The sequence below is a fragment of the Nicotiana sylvestris genome, chromosome 1, assembly GCF_000393655.2.
Source record: "Nicotiana sylvestris chromosome 1, ASM39365v2, whole genome shotgun sequence".
Lineage (NCBI taxonomy): Eukaryota > Viridiplantae > Streptophyta > Magnoliopsida > Solanales > Solanaceae > Nicotiana > Nicotiana sylvestris.
Window position 1 is genome coordinate 12,204,316 of NC_091057.1, and position 18,193 is coordinate 12,222,508.

Sequence of the window (18,193 nt, forward strand, 5' to 3'; positions counted from 1 at the left end):
GTGTTGCAAAGAAATTCTACGTTTCTAGTCCTTAAAAACCTCCATCAACACCACCTTAATTTGCGTGCGCAGTCCGGGCGTGTAGCCGGAAAGTTTAAATGTGAAAATCTGTGAAAAATGATAAGTTTTGACTGTAAAATGAATAAATTTGACTTCGGTCAACATTTTGGGTAAACGGACCCGGACCCGTGATTTGACGGTCCTGGAGGGTCCGTAGGAAAATATGGGACTTAGGCGTATGCCCGGAATCAGATTCCGAGGTCCCAAGCCCGATAAACGAATTTTTCAAAGAAAATTGTTTTTTGAAATTATTTAAAGAAATTTGAAATGAAATTTGCTTAGAACATGGTGGTATCGGGCCCGTATTTTGGTTCCGGCGCCCGGTACAGGTCTTATATATGATTTAATACATCTCTGTGGAATTTGGTGAAAAACGGATGTCATATGACGTGATTCAGACTTAAATCGCAAAATTGATGTTTAAAGAAGTTTTGAGAAAATTTCATTGATCTCGAGATTTAATTTGATGTTCATGATGTTATTCTGATGATTTGATTACACGAATAAGTCCGTAGGATATTTTTGAGGTTTTGTATGCGCTTGGTTTAGAGTTCCGAAGGCTCGGGTGAGTTTCGGGTAGGTTCCGAGGTGTCTTAGGCTTAAAAACTGAGCTGTTGCAGGCTCAGAGAGGTGGAGGACCTCTGAACAGGCCAGTGCGGTCCGTACGATATGGACTGCTGCCACGGGGAGGCCTGTGCGGCCGCACTAGTTTTGGAGTGGTCCGCGGTGAAGAACAATTCACTAGTCCAACTTCGGAAGCCTATATCTTTTGATCTACAAGGAATTTTGAGATGATTGAAAAAGGCAAATTGTAGCTCTTCATGTCTAGTTTCCAGAAAGGTAAAGAAATCATAATTTGGACACCTGTAGAGAACATTATGGCCAAAATACTAAGACCTTTCACTGCAGAACACAGGAAGCCTGTGCGACCGCAGTTGATTTTGTGCGGTCCGCATAGGGCATATGAGGGAAGTATATTTAGACGGGATTTTCAGTTATTTTTTATTTTTTAAGACCCCAAATACATAAGAGGCGATTTTTCAAACAACCTTTCTTCTCCAAACCAATTGTAAGTCGTTTTAAACTAGTTTTCTTCAATCGTTAACATCTTTTAACATGATTTCAACTCAAAATCAATGATTTTCATGGGGGCAATTGGGTGTTTTGGGTAGAACCTAGGTTTTTCAAAAAAATTGGGGATTTGGACCTTGATTTGAGGTCCGATTTTAAAACAAATTATATATTTGGGTTCGTGGGGGAATGGGTAATCGGGTTTTAGATCGAATCTGGGCTTTGACCATGTGGGCCCGGGGGCGATTTTTAATTTTTGGGTAAAACTTTAGAAAATTCATTTTCATGCATTGGGGTTGATTCATTTAGTATTTATTGACGTAATTAAGTAACTTGTGACTAGATACGAGCGAATTGGTGGTGGAATCAAGGGGTAAATCTATAGTTGAATCGTGACATGAATTGTGTTCGTAGCATCGAAGTAAGTGTTTGGTCTAACCTTAGATTGAGGGATTAGGAGTTGTGTCCTATTTTCTTTTTGTTGAGTACGAAATATAGGTATGGTGACGAGTATCTATACGTTGGTGTCAAGCATGACCGTGGGTCTTATATTGTGATTTTCATACTTCGTTGTATTATTCATGCGTTGGTGAAGATTTCTATTTGTTGTGTAAAGTTGTGGAAAGAATTGTGACCTATGAACATTGAGAAGCGTTGGCTCCAGTTGTACAATGAATTGTGAAAGTATAAGTGATAATTGAAACTCTAGAGTATTGGTTCGAGTTGTGAAGTGATTTGTGAAGTAAAAGTGAGAAAGAGAAGAGATCATTATGTTGCCCCCTTGCAGGGATATTGTTGAGTTGTGGTTCCCTTGCATTGTGTTCTTAATTGATATTACGGATGTTTAGGTTGATGATTCTTTGTGTTAGGTGTTGTAACAAGCTTAGTTATAGCTGAGGTAGTTAGATGTTGTAACAAGTTTGGTTATAGCTGAGGTAGTTAGATGTTGTAATGAGTTTGGTTATAGCTGAGGTAGTTAGGTGTTATAACGAGTTTGGTTATAGCTGAGGTAGCTAGATGTTGTAACAAGTTTGGTTATAGTTGTTTCTCCCTTGCAAAGATATTGTTTGTTGATATTATTGTTCCTATGCTGGGATTTCTTGTGATTATTGTTGGCTTTTAAATAGGAGCGGGTGACACGCCTACCACAAGATATAATGAAATGGAAGCGGGTGGTACGCCTACCACAAGATATAATGAAATGGGAGCGGGTGGTACGCCTACCACAAGATATAATAAAATGGGAGCGGGTGGTATGCCTACCACGAGATAAATGAAATGGGAGCGGATGACACGCCTGCCACGAAATATAATGGAATGGGAGCGGGTGACACGCCTGCTACGAGATATAGGAAATGGGATCGGGTTGCACACCTGTAACAAGATGTGAAAAGAAAGTGAAATCTGCCTTTGTTTTCTTTATTCTTGTTATTGGTTGGATCTTGATTCCTTTATAGTTCTCTTGATATTCTGTTTTTACATGTTATTCCCCGAAGCATGTTTCCCCCTCCCATCTTTACTTGTTTATTTCCGGATTTCTTTTCCGCTATATATATTTGAAATGCACAGGTTTATTTGGAAGTCTAGTCCTAGCCTCGTCACTACTTTGCCGAGGTTAGGTTAGGCACTTACTAGCACATGGGGTCGGTTGTGCTGATACTACACTCTGCACTCTTTTGTGCAGACCCCAATGTTGTGGACTTTGGACCGTAGTGAGATTGCTGATTCTTGATCATCAGGTGACCCGAGGTAGTCCTGCAGGCGTCCGCAGGCCTTGGCGTCTCTTTCTATATATTATTCATGTTTCTTTCTTGCATTTCTAGAGATAGTGTTGTAATTATTCCTTTCAGACCCTTTATTTGTAGTATTCTTAGACCGTCTGTGAAACTGTGACACCAGTTCTGGGTATTCGAGACTCAAACAACTGTATTAGATATACATGTTTGGATAGCTTATTGTTTCTTTCTTCTACTTGTGTTAAATTCCGCTATTTAAATGTTATTATTTCAAAATTGTTAATGAATATAAAAAGGGTAAAAAGGTAAATTGTGCAATTAATTGGCTTGCCTAGCTCGTACTAGTAGGCACCATCACGACTCCCGAGGGTGGGAATCCGGGTCGTGACATATATCTTGAGGTGCATTGGGAGCATCCGATTTGTGGAATTTCGACTATTATGCTCAGGGAATGTTATTGTGGCTCTATGTATAAAGCGGTGCAAGGTGTGAATTCAGAAAGGGTATGCAATCATGTTCTGGTACATCGTGTGGTGATTGATACGATGTTCGTATGTTGGAAACAGGCCTGGTAGAGAATTTCGGATGTTGGAATTGGGCTCTAAGGCTTATTTGCCTAAGTGAAAAAAGGGTATCTTCAGATTGATCGAGCTAGGGTGCCCAGCTGAGTTGTGGTAGCCGAGTAGGTACTCGAGGTGTTAAACAGTGATTTTGGGCAACCCCAACATAGTTCTTAGCACGTTCGAGGACGAACATATGTTTAAGTGGGAGAGAATGTAACGACCCGACTGGTCGTTTTGAGCTCTAGTGCGTCGTTCAGCAGTTTGAAGCCATGAGCAGCTTCACTTTAGGAATTATGACTTGTACGCATGGTTGGAATTGAATTCCGGGAAGTTCAGAGTTGATTTGGAAAGAGAATTCTCATTTCGGAAGCTTTAAGTCGAAAGAATTGACTAAGATTGGATTTTTGAGTAAACGACCTCGGAATCGGGATTCGGAGGTTCCAGTAGGTTTGTATGATGATTTTGGACTTGGGCGTATGTTCGGACTGGGTTTTGGAAGACCTGGGAACGTTTCGATGCCTATTGTAGAAGTTAGCATTTTGGAAGAAATTTCATAGGTTTGGGTTTAAGTGCATTACAGTGTTATCAATGTGCTTTTGGGATTCTGAGTTTGGGAATAGCTCCGTATGGTGATTATAGAGTTGGGAGCGCGATCGGAAGTGAATTTGGAGGTCCGTGAGTCGTTTTGGAGTCATTTCGGAAGCTTTAAGTCGAAAGAATTGACTAAGATTGGATTTTTGAGTAAACGACCTCGGAATCGGGATTCGGAGGTTCCAGTAGGTTTGTATGATGATTTTGGACTTGGGCGTATGTTCGGACTGGGTTTTGGAAGACCTGGGAACGTTTCGATGCCTATTGTAGAAGTTAGCATTTTGGAAGAAATTTCATAGGTTTGGGTTTAAGTGCATTACAGTGTTATCAATGTGCTTTTGGGATTCTGAGTTTGGGAATAGCTCCGTATGGTGATTATAGAGTTGGGAGCGCGATCGGAAGTGAATTTGGAGGTCCGTGAGTCGTTTTGGAGTCATTTGGCTAAAGATAGAAATTTGAAGGTTTTTGAGAAGTTTGACCGGAAGTGGACCTTTTGATATCAGGGTTGGAATTCGATTTCGAAAGTTGGAGTAGGTCTGTGATGTCGAATATGACTTGTGTGCAAAATTTGAGGTAAATCGGACGTGATTTGCTAGGTTTAAACATCAAAAGTAGAAGTTTGAAGTTCTAAAGCTCATAAAGCTTGGATTGGAGGTCGATTCATGATTTTAGCGTTGTTTGATATGATTTGAGGCCTCGAGCAAGTCCGTAATGTGTTTTGGGACTCGTTGGTATGATTGATTGGGGTCCCGGGGGCCTCGGGTGGATTCCGGGTGGTTAACGGATCGAAAATGGAATTTTGGAAAGGGCTGAAGTTGCTGGTTACTGATGTAACCACACCTGCGAGACTAGGGCCGCAGGTGCAGAGCCGTAGAAGATGCCTTCGTGCCGCAGAAGCGGAAATGGACGGCTAGGCTGGGACCGTAGATCCGATCATTTTGCCGCAAATGCGGGATCACATCTGCGGAGGAGAGGGCACAAAAGCGGAATGGGATGGGAGCCCTGGACCGCAGAAGCGGCATTTGGTTCGCACCCGCGAGACTGCAGGTGTAGAAATGCTGGAGGCAGTGAGGTTCTTTTAAATCGGGGGTTGAGTTCATTTCAACCCAATTTATTCCATTAGAGCCGATTTTGGAGCAACTTTGAGGTGCCATTTTCACCACCAAGCATGAGGTAAGTAATTTATGCTAGTTTTTAGTTAAATACATGATTATATACGGATTTGGAAAGGGAATTTGGTAGAAACTTGGGGTTTGAGGGGAAACCTAGAAAATTGATATTCTTGGAATTTGACCACGATTTTGGGTATGAAATTAGGAGAAAATCATATATTTGAGTTCGTGCTTCATGGGTAAACTTTATCTTTGAAAAGTTTTGGAATCCGGGCACGTGCGCCCAAGGGCAATTTAGTCAACATTTCAATCGGGGTTAGGAATTACTATAAATTGGATTGTAATGAGTAATTGAACATATACTAATGGATTTGCATAATTATTGGTTAGTTTTGGAGCATTGTGCATTGATTCGAGTTTTAGGAAGAGCGTGGAATGCCGGTTATGGGTCTTCGAAGTGAGGTGAGTCTTCTTTCTAACCTTGTAAGAGGGAATTGTCCCCATAGGTGAGTTAATTGGTTATGTGCTCCTATTTGTGGGGTCTACGTACGCACGAGGTGACGAGAGTCCGTGCGTAACTACTATTATGCTATTGTCCGGGGAGTTTAGGACCCAAAAACATGCTGTACTTGGAAATATTTGTAATCCTATTGGCGGTTTGAAATTCTTAAATTCTATCGAATTGGTAAAAGAATTTCAAAAAGGATTAAACTTAATTTTTTCTTAAATCACTAAAGAAGGAGAATTTGGATTTTCCTTGGATAGTTGTTCCCTAATGAAGTCTTGATTAACTATTTGGATATGTGATTCTATGTGTACCTGTGTCGCATATATGATTCGCGAGCAGGGTGCTTGTTTATTTTATGTTGACTGCGCCGCATGGATGATTCGCGAGCGGGGTAATAGATACATTTATGGTTCGTGCCATTCGACCCTCGGCAGTGCACATTTTATATTTATGTTGGATCGGGCCATACGACCTCGGCATGATATGCACATGTTTGTATTGTTGCTTGAGATTTTTAAATGTTGACATTTGGCTTTCCTGGCCGGAGATAAATTGATAAAGATAATGAAAAGTAAATCTTTGGAAATCCATCATTATTTGGGAGGTTGTTTACCTGCTATCTGACTTTATGAATTATAATTGTTGTTTTATAAAATTCCCTGATCTCCTCACATTTTTATTATATTATCATTGGACCACTAGTAAGTGTCGAAGTCGACCTATCGTCTCTACTTCTTAGAGATTATATGAGATACTCATTGGGTACACGTTATTTTCATACTCATACTACACTTGCTGTGCATTTTTGTTGCACAGGTTTATGTGTGGCTAGTGGCGTAGCAGCATGGTTGATACAGAGACTTAGGTGAGTTGCATTATTCAAGACGACCGTAGCCAACAGAGTCTCCTTCAGAGTATTGTACTGTATTTTCATCTCTGTCTACTTGTATTCCGGACAGTTACTGTATTTTATTTTATTCCTAGTAATTGCTCATACACTTGTGACACCGGGTTCTGGGATGATTATGGGGTATCTTGTATTAAATTTTTAACATTCATATTTGATTTGAGACGATTATCTTTTACTGGTAAAATTGAAGGAAAATCATAGTTTTCAAAATTTTTAAAAAGAGAATTTAATTAAGTATTTTGGTTGGCTTGCCTAACAGTGGTGTCCGGCGCCATCACGACCCTTAGTGGATTTTGGGTCGTGAAAAAACCAAAATCAAATGAAGAAAAATAGAAGCTCTTTTATATATGTACATATATATTTTTCCAGTTTTCTTTTTGCGTTTTTTTGGTTTCGTTCTTCTTTGTTTTCTGTTACTTCTGTTTCGTCTTGCTCTGTTTCGTCTCTATGTGTATCTATATGAGTTGAGGTGTGGTCGGAGCGTGGGTCTGATGGCGGGGATGGAGTTTCAAAGGGGTGGCGCAGTCATGGAGATGGGGAGATAGGATGGTCTGCGACTGGATGGTGGTCATTTTTGGACTGATTTCCGGCAGCTGAGTTGTGGACGACGGCTGTGATTTTTGGTTTAGGGGAATCAGGGTTAGCTGGTGTGGGTGGTGTAGGGGTGATGGAGTTGAAGCTCTTTGTGTCTTGAAGATGAAGGAAGAAGAACGATGGGAATGAGGGTCTAGGTTGAGGAAGACGACGATAAGAAGGGTGGGTGGGTGGGTGGGTTCAATGTCTGCGGCGCTGCAGCTTTTCTTCTAGGTCCTAGAGTCTATCTAGGTCTAATGTGTACTTTGTGTCTAATTTCACTTGTTTAGGCGTTAGGACCCTTTCATTTTTTTGTAATTTTTTGGCTGATCCCCCTCAAGTGTCTTAGAGTCTAATTATTTTATTGGGTTTTTTTAGGTTAGAGAGTATGGGCCTAGGATTATGGGCTTGGGAATTATAGGCTAGGTCCAAATATTAGGCCTAAAAATGGGTTGCTCGAATCCAAGTTTTATTCTTTCTTCGCGAATGAGACTAAAAATACGATCTCATTTATTAATTAATCTCACTTAAGTAAAATAACTATTAAAATAAGACTGACCGTTAAAACAAAACTATTTTTGGTATTTTTCAAGATTAAAAATGACTACAAAACATTAATGAAACTATTTTTTTTATAATTTTCATTTTCTTGTAATAAAATAAATTAAAAAGTTAAAATTAGTTGAAATAGCGATATTAGGACTAAATTAAATATTTAAATGGTAAAATATAAAAAATCTTAGGGAGGGTCAAAAATCATATGTCTACAACTAACAATGCCACCAACCTCAACAGTGATCTGATGAAAGCTATATGTGAAACTTTCAAAATCAAGCACAAGAATTCCACCGCCTACAGACCTCAGATGATTGGAACCGTAGAAGCCGCCAACAAAAACATTAAGAAGATACTAAGGAAAATGGTAGAGAACCAGAAACAATAGCATAATAAGTTACCCTTTGCGTTGTTAGGGTACCGCACCACAGTTCGCACGTCAACCCGCGAAACCCCCTATATGCTGGTTTATGGAAGCGAGGCTGTCTTCCCAGCCGAGGTAGAGATTCCTTCTGTAAGAGTCATATAGGAAGCTGAACTCAGCGACGCGGAATGGAAAAGAAGCCACTATGAACAATTGGCCCTTATCGATGGAAAGAGGATGACCGAAGTGTGTCACGACCAACTTTATCTGAACAAAATGTCTAGAGCTTTCAACAAAAGAGTCAAACCAAGATAGTTCGCACCAGGGTAGCTGGTATTGAAGAAAATCTTCCCACACCAAGATGAAGCCAAAGGAAAATTCTCTCCCAACTGGCAAGGTCCGCACATGGTTCACATGGTCCTGACAGGAGGAGTACTCATACTTGCAGAGATGGATGGAGAAATCTGGCCAAAACCAATCAATTCTGACGCAGTCAAGAGATACTATGCCTAGATTATTTCACATTTTCTTCCTGATGTAATTGAACTATGCTTGACCTGATTCCTGTTTAAGAGGGGATACATAGGCAGCCTTATGAGTTCGGTCATATCATAATAAAATTTTCATTTCCCCCAAAATCAGAAACTAGGGTAGAATTTTGAGGGGGGTCCTTAAAATTTCGGAGCAAGTCCAGTCAGCGCCATCACATGCCAGGAAGTCAGTAATCAGTCAAGAATTGGGGCAGAATTCTCAAAATTCCGAAGAAGATTCAGTAGGGTCCGACATCCACAAACAGTTAAAAATCATCTACCAAACTGGGGCAGAATTTTGAGGAGGACCCTCAAAGTTCCAACATAAGAGAGCTGCAATGCCTTTGAAATGTGTCACAGTCACTAGTTCATCAAAAATTACTTGATATATCAATACACTTCCAAAACAATTCTATTTTATCAATGATTGCATATTTTTCAAAAGTTCTATTTTTCATAACGGCTAGGTGCTACCTAGGGGAACTTGAAAAGGGGCTTCCAGAGTGGAGTAGAGCAAGGCGGGCAGACGAAGCAAGAACCAACCTCCCCTCATAAAACTTATGATTTTTCTTTGAACACAGGCACATTTGACATAACAGTAGCATTCGTACACAAAGTAAATTCTCCATCCATCTGGCCGTCAGATACTGAATATACCTCAAGCTAAGACATACTCTACCCTTAGCTGCTATTCTCTCTTTGCATGAGTCTAATCTCTGACTCCATATTTGCATGAGTCTAATCTCTGACTCCACATTTGCATGAGTCTAATCTATGACTCCATATTTGCATGAGTCTAATCTCTGACTCCACATTTGCATGAGTCTAATCCTTGACTCCATATTTGCATGAGTCTAATCTCTGACTCCATGCTTGCATGAGTCTAATGCCGGACTCCATATTTGCATAAGGCTAAGCACTGCCTTCTCTTTGCATGAGGTTAAGCTCTACCTCCATATTTACATAAGGCTAAGCACTGCCTTCTCTCTGCATGAGACTAAGCCCTGTCTCCAAATCTTGCATGAGTCTAATCCTTGACTCCAAATTTGCATGAGTCTAATCCTTGACTCCATATTTGCATGAGTCTAAACTCTGACTTCATATTTGCATGGGTCTAATCTCTGACTCCATATTTGCATGGGTCTAATCTCTGACTCCACATTTGCATGAGACTAAGATCTGTCTCCAATCTTGCATGAGTCTAATCCCGGACTCCATATTTGCATAAGGCTAAGCACTGTCTTCTCTTTGCATGAGTCTAGTACCTTCCATATTTGCATAAGGCTAACCCCTACCTCCCTTTTACATAAGTCTAATCTCTGAATCCGCATTTGGATAAGTCTAATCCTTGACTCCATACTTGCATGAGTCTAATCTCTGACTCTACGTTTGCATGAGTCTAATCCTTGACTCCATATTTGCATGAGTCTAAGCCTGACTCCACGTTTACATTAGTCTAATCCTTGACTCCGTATTTTCATGAGTCTAAGCCCTGACTCCATATTTGCATGAGGCTAATCCTTACCTCCATGTTTGCATGAGTCTAGTCCTTGATTCCATATTTGCACGAGGCTAAGCTTTGCCTCCCCGTTTACATAAGGCTAATCCTTGCCTCCCCACTTGCACTGGACTAAGCACTATCCCTCTTTGCACAAATATTTCTCTATTTTCTACTACTATCTACTTGCTCTTCAATCGGGTTAAGCTCTGCCCTCTATTTCACAAGGCTAAGCCCTGTCATGTTACATCATATTATTGCATCTAATGGGATGAAATATCGCTAATCTGTCCAAAGGCGTCATAGTCTAAAGGCATCATTATCATAGCCGGAAGACACCATGCCATGGCCTAAGGATCTCTTGAACTTGTATATCATTGTTCAAAGGCGTCATGGTTTGGAGGCACCATTTTTATGGCCCAAGAACACTATTTCATGGCCTATGAATCCCTCACTAGACAATTCATGGCCCAGGACATCATGGTCCAAGGACGTCATCTTTAACTCTCCGAAGACAACCTTCATGGTCCAAAGGAAATTTGCATCATGTTTAAATTTTTGCAAATACGTTTGTAGAGTCTTTTATCTGCAGGTAACTAGTAAGCAACCGCTATTCTAGCAGGAGAGATCTTGCTCCAGTTCCCTCCAACCATCCCGAGCCTTAACCGCTCATTGTAGCCGCTTCCACATCTCTTGTCCGTTCCTGCAATAATTTCATCAGCATACTCCGCGGGTGAATCCAAAACTACACATGACCTAATTCCTGTAAAACCAGGGATATGTAGGCAACTCAAAAACCGGATCTCGACTTCTATCTTTCAAAACATCCCATCCGATCAAAATTGGCCATCATTTCTTTACCCGAAAACTCTTTCATCCTTCTCGGGTAAAGAGGGGCAGCTGTTGATACCCAATTTTCACTATATTTTTAAATATGCATAAATATATTTAAAATAGCACATATATGCATATATAAGCAGGCACAAGGTTTTTATAATTTTTTCCATAATTTCAAGGGTTTAAATTGATTTATTTTCTCCCCTTTTGTTCATAAAATTCCAATAATTATTTCCAAAATTATTGTTATGATGATTTATTCATTTAATCTCTATAATTATGCCAAAATATGGTTGATATATTTTTATGCATTTTTTATAATTTCATTTGATATTTTTCAAGCTAAATTGCATATAATTGCAATATTAGCCCTTTTAATGTATAATTACATTTTATGTGCGTAAAATTGATCCCTATATTGTTAAAATGATAATTATATATTTTAAATCATTTTGGAACATTAAATTATTTTCCAGAAACCACTTATTATTTATTATAAATTAAAGTAGTGAAAAATGTCTATTTAAATTATGGCCAGATTTGGCTTTCAATTTTAGCCTAATTTTAGCCCAATCCCAGCCCAATTCCTAATCAGATTACCCGACCTAGGCCCCAATTACCCCTACCCAACCCAAAGCCATATTAAATCCTAGCCATTGATCTAAAAAATCAACGGCCCTCGTCCGTTCTTACCTTTTTTAACTCTAAACGACCCCCAACCCTAGATCATTTTCCAAACCCGCCGCCTTCAGATGCTCTCGTCTCCTATCTTCCCTCAACCTAACCCTAGCCTTCTTCAACTGCCTCCTCCTCTCCGGTTATCTCCGACTACCACCTTTCAACCCCAAGCCTCCAATGGTTCTTCCATTGCCTTGCTAATCATCTATGAGGTCTTCAAGGACCTCGGGCCATGCCGACTTGTATCTAGGGTTGCTGTTTTGGTTGTTCATGACTTCTCCGGTGTGATTTTGGGCCTAATCATACCATATTTGTTACAATCTATGAAATTCTAAGCAGGTTCTTTTATCTCTACTTGGGTTTCCTTTGAAACCCTAATTTTCATTTGTATCTCTTAGATTTGGTCCATTTTTAAATGATTCAAGCCTGTTTCTTTATGTTCTACGCTGTTCTCAAACCTCTTCTAAAAAATGATTAACTTTAAGCTGTTTTACTTTCTTTTAAAATTAGGATTTTTTCGGAACTTCTTCTACACTTTGTTTAAACCGATTCTTTATGTTTGAAACTTCTATCCTTGCATATCTTGACTGATTCTATATTCTTACTGCCTTTTCAACTCACCTATGTTAAAAGCCCTAATTTTTTTAGATCTTCTCTATTTTGGTTCTGTGTGTTAGCATGGCTACTCGATTCTTGATAAGTTTCTGTGGTTACCATGCTTCGAGTAGGTTTTACTGATTCCTTAACCTACTTATATCACTTCTATGTGATTGTATTTATCTTGATTGTTCAAGACTTACCTCTTTCTGTCAATATTGCTGGCCTTGCCTGTTTGCTACATCTGTTTACTCTTCTTTATTTATATGTTGAAGTATAGGATCATAACTCCCTCTTGATTGATTCTGATTTCCTTTTTTGATGGTTTGATTGAAATTTTTTCTTTTAAAACCCTAAAATTCTACCTCATCTGTTTAAATTGACTGATCCCCCACCTTATTTGATGTGGTACTTTATTCTTACTGAATCCTTTCCTTAATTGGAGTTTCCTGAACTTAGTCCTAATTGACTACCCTATGCTTACTGAACTTTGATTCTTTCCTTATTAGTCATGTACTGAATTATTTTGCCTTATATGCTACTGGTTCTTACCATTTAAATTAATTCCCTTAACTTAAGGGAGTACTTGTCCTGATTTTTTGACTGATTGATTCTGAGTTCCTTAATTACCATGCTACTATGATTCTTACCTTATTTACTACCTGTTTTCGAACTATAAATGCTTTAGTCTTTCATTAGCACAACAGAAGAACTCTTGGGGTTCAAAAAACTCTCTCATACTTAAAAAATCTCTGCTTTCTCTCTTGTGCTACCTGCTACTGCTCTGAGTTAGCCGGCTGCAAGCCAAGGCTAACCATTTGTGTTCTCTTGTTCTTCCATTCTTCTTACTATCCTCTTCACTGGTATGTCCTAGTTTCAATTCAAAGTTCCAATAATAACATGATTTTATTATTGTTCCAGTTCTTCTTGTTTCTGGTTTGTTTTTATTTATGGTTTTGTTGTGGTATTTGTAGTTAAGAGTTACATTATCAGCGTGTTATTATGTCTTCCCCTTCCTTTAGATTAGTATATTTCCCTTTAATGTGTGTTTCTGAGCTTGTCTTATCTCTTACTTGTTGTGTACTTACCATCCTATATCCTATGAATCCCCAAATCCCTACCACCCCTCTATGTGGTTGTGTTCTTCATGTCTGGTTTTGTGACTATGCCAGTGTCAGCTGTTTTTGAGCATGTCCAAACTAGTCCTAGACCTTTGCTGGGTTATATGTTTGCAGTCAAATGTTCTATTTGTCCCAAAACCCCTTGACCCATGTGTGTGACTATTGAATTTACTTGGTTCTATGAACTAGTTGTGTATGCACCTATCCTAAGGTGTTTGGACTTTGTTAACCACTCCCATCTCTTTTTCAACTAATCTCTGTTGCTTTACTGAATTACTTTTAAAAAAAGGGCTTTTGTTAAATACAGTTTCTTACTAAAATCTTTCAACTTGCGTCATCACTTTTCACTCTACTCTTAGTCAATAAGTTCTGCCCCCTATAGTATGTGTACTTTCTTGGGATCCTTTTGAGAACCCTCTGAACTCTGGCATACTAAGGCTGGCCTTTCCACACTTCACTTGTTCAATTCTTGATTTGCTAAGTCTAAGTGTAAGCACTGTCCGGGATCCTTGAGATCCTTAGGGAACTTTGATGCACCTAGACTCTGATTTGTCGATGGAACTGAGGCATATGAGGCCATTGGAGGCTTTGGGGAATCTGGGCCTAATTGAAGCCTCCTTATAGAATAGCTTCTTGATTTTCTATTTCTATTTATGTAATTCATTCATTGGCCTGTAATAATTTGTAAACAGATATTGGGGTATTTAGTAAAAAGGGTGGGTAGATGCATACTTTATGGGGTAATACAAGTAGAAATCCTGCTTCTAGGACTTTACTTTTAAAGTCTGGTTGCTCTAAATAGACAACATGCTCATAGGATTTTAATCTTTAATTTGATTTCTTTGCCTAATAGAAATCATGTCCATAAGATTTCACTTTTAAATTTTTTTGCTCATCAAGTAGAAACCATGTATATAAGGTTTTACATTCTGTCATGTTTAGAAACAATGCTTATAGGTTCCAAACAATCATGTCTTAAAATCAGTTCAATAATAGATGCCATGCCTATAGGACTTTATTTAGATTTAGTTGTAATGAGTATTTCTGTATGTTGCCATACCTGCAAATCGATTAAAATCAGTAATACGCCTAGATATCATGCCTATAAGGAGTCCTATTCACAATTCTGTCTGTGAATCTAATTTAGTCTAATAAATCAACTTGATTACGCCTAGTTCATTTCTGAATTGGTTTTTATTAAGTATTAAGCATTTCCTGAAACAAGTTTTTTTAAACTACCTCAATCTTATTAGATATCATGCCTATAGGTATTAAAGGAGTCTATTTCAAAATCTGTTTGTTTCTGCATTAATATGAACATCAATATTCTACGTATAGGCAAGCCTTTAGGGTGTTTTCAAAACTGCATTTCTGAAAATTGTTTCTATTTGCTTAAGGTTTTATGACCCTAACAGGCCTTAAAAAGAGTTCCTAGGCAATTACTAGGGTGTAGCTTCTGATTCTAAAAAATGGGTTTGTCTGTTTCTGCATATTCACTTAGATATCCTGATTTAGGACTTTGTCTAATAAAAGACCTTAAATGTGCTTGAGAAGTACTACTTATATGTTTGTTTGAAGAGGAAACTCGAAGCCTCTTAATTGTTTCCATTATGTGTGAAAGTCCTAAATACTTTTGAGTGTCGCCTTAGAATTTTCTCCTTTTAAAACCTTAAGGGTACGTCTAGAACCACCTATAGGTTGAGGTCCTAACTCCCTCCAGGACCATTAAGAAGGGACGGGTAGCAGCATACAATAGGAATCGTTGACCAAACACTCGCTTTGCATGACCAATAAGGGGATGGGAAGGGTAGACATAGGATATGATAACTACGCGTTAATGTCACATGTAGCCCCTCATTGAAGAGTGTTTATCGGACATTGTGTGGGATGATCCTATAGGATAACCAACCTAGAACCTCTCTTTACCAAATCCTTTCTTTATTTAAACCTTTGTTTTTTTACAACTTGTTCAAACCTTTATCAACGTGCTTTACTTGCAACTTATTTGGTTCAACTGTTTATATGGACTAATTTGTTAATATAAGTTCGGCCGAGACACACAGTTGTGGACCAAGAGAGGTGCCTAACACCTTCCCCTCGAGGTTACTTCGAGCCCTTACCCTAATCTCTTGTAATGCAAACCAACCTAAGAGTTAATCGCTCTAGGTGTCCTAACGCACCATAATTCGTTAGGTGGTGACTCTTCAAATACCTAATTCCTAAAAGGAAATGAGTCATTACACCCCGTGAATGTTGAAACCCGGACCTCTCCCCGTCTAAAAGGGAGGGAAAAAGGGGGCGCGACACTAGGTAACCATGTTAGTATCCTAGCGTAGCTCTTGAAGAATTTGGTGTCTCTCTAGTTAGTAATGGAAACAATCGTCCCTACCGTCATAAAATAAGAGCACCTGGCGGGGGCAGGAATCTCTTTGAATTTGTCTCTGCGATTGGTCTTTCCTGCAACTGGACCACACCTTCGCTTCGCATCTCTAGTTTGTATGCAAAATAAAATATTGAATAAGGGTTTAATAAGGAGATCTCTTAATTAATTGATCAAGGAACAATGCTTTGGAACATTACTTGCGAGAATCTCAATCCTTCTACCTCACCCTCTGAAAGGGTAGTAAGAAGGGGGGTTCGGGTGCGCTTCTTCTTCCTGCCGGTTCAGGAGCTTAGGCCCAAGCAGTAGTAGTTTGGTTAAATGGATACTTATATATATATATATATATATATATATACACACACATACATTCACAAAATTACATCAATATAAAGGGGGATGAGGTTCCCTGTTGATTATCATCGATGTTTACCATTGTATCACTATTACAAACATTAATTTTCCTTTCAAAAATAGTTCCTAAGATGTTTCCCCACACTGCATCATTTGCAAACACCGGAGGAACTACCAAAAATTAGGTCTTGTCAAAAACTTCCTTCCTAGCTCCTTCCTTTGCGAGGAGGTCTGCCACTTGATTCTGCTCCCTGTAGTTATGGCCTATGACTGGGTTCCCCAACTGCTCCATCAGATACCTGCATTCATAAATTATGGGGTTGTGAGCTAAGTTACCAAGCTTTAACATTTCCATCACCACTTCAGAGTCAGTGTCAATCACAATAAGTGACAAGCCTTGATCTAGAGCTAGTTTTAGCCCCATCCATAGGGTTTGGAGCTCTGCCCTAAGACTATCAGTGTTTGGGAGCCCCCTCATGAAGCCTAAATATTGAGTATTTAAAAACTAGCCTAAATTCTACCTATTTTCGGACCAACCCCCAACCTAATTACTTAATACACTAGCCCAAAATACCCCAGCCCAAACCAAATATCCCTAGCCCAATCAACGAAAAACCTACCCGACCCAAAACCCCTTTTAAATCATGGTCGTTGATCTCTGAGATCAACGACCCATATTTTCCCCTCCCTTTTAATTATACTCCCTCACCCCAAACCCTAGCCATTTCCTATTACCCACCGCCCTGGAACTCTCTCAACCCCCCCTCTTCTTCTTCAACTAAACCCTAGCCGCCTTCCCCTAAATCCCTCTCCTAATCCCTTAAATATGGGATTTTACGGCTATTTCTTGCCATATCTGACCCCCTGGTACTGGATCCTTCTCTATACTGCTCGCCTAAACATGGAAAATGGATCTCATAAGAATCGAACCAAAATCGATTCAAATTCTTGACCTTTTCAATGTTCATTCTTATTCTATTATGGGTATGGATCTTTCTGTATCTCTGTTGATTCTTACTTACCTTAAAAAGCAGGGTATGAATCTTTGTGTATCTCTGTTGATTCTTACTTACCTAAAAAGTAGGGTTTCAGATCTCTTTTATCGAACCAAAACTGGTTCAATTCTTTGATTTTAAGCGATATTTCTTTTTATATTCATCTTATTCTATGCAACGCTTGATTTTTTATTTTTTGAATCTACCAATTTATGTACTTTCCCTAAAATTAGGGTTTTGAAATTTCTCTCTTTTCCTTACTGATTTCGATTGCATGTGATGTTCTTTCCTTTCTAGTGTTCGACTGATGATTTTCCTTGTTTGGGTGTTCGATTTCTATTGCTATATAAACCCCTCCCCATTCCCATTTGAAACAGACTGAAATCGTTAAGAAACTCACTAAAAACTAAACTTATTACTCTTTGTTCTCTCATACTCTTGTTCTATATTCTGATTCCTGGCCGGCTAAAAGCCAAGGCCAGAAATTCTGGGTTCTTGCTACTGTGGACTTTGCTCTTTCTAGTTTTTTCGCTTAACTGGTGAGTTAACAAACCTTTGGCATTTCATTCCTATTTGCCTGTCATTAGCATATGTTTTCACTTCTAAAGAATGTGGTTTAATGTGTTTCTAGGATGTTCTCGGTATACAATTCTGACTGTCTTACTTCAATTCTAGGCCTTTCTAATCTAAATTCCATTACGTTTGTAGTTTCAGACATGCTTAGACCTGAGTTAATTAAGTTCTCTTTAAGTCTGGCTAGCCTATGTGTTACTGATGTTTAGAACCTTTGCACTTTAACCATCTCTTTAATGTTTAAATTGGCTATTAACCCTGTTACTTGAACATGCTTTCACATCCCCTTTTATGGATTTGTTGACTAAGCATGAATGTATTCACTAAGTATCTAGCATACATGTCGCGCCCCCTTTTTCCCTCCACGGAGAGGAGTTCGGGTTTTGATATTCATGGAGTGTGATGACTCATTTCATTTTGGGAATTGAGTATTTGAAGAGTCGCCACCTAACGATTTTAAGGTGCATTAGGGCACCTATAAGGTTCAACTACAACTATGACGGATAACCAGAGATAGGGTAAGGGCTTGAAATTATCCTAATGGGAAGGTGTTAGGCAGCCCTCAGGATCCACTAGTGTGGTTCTCG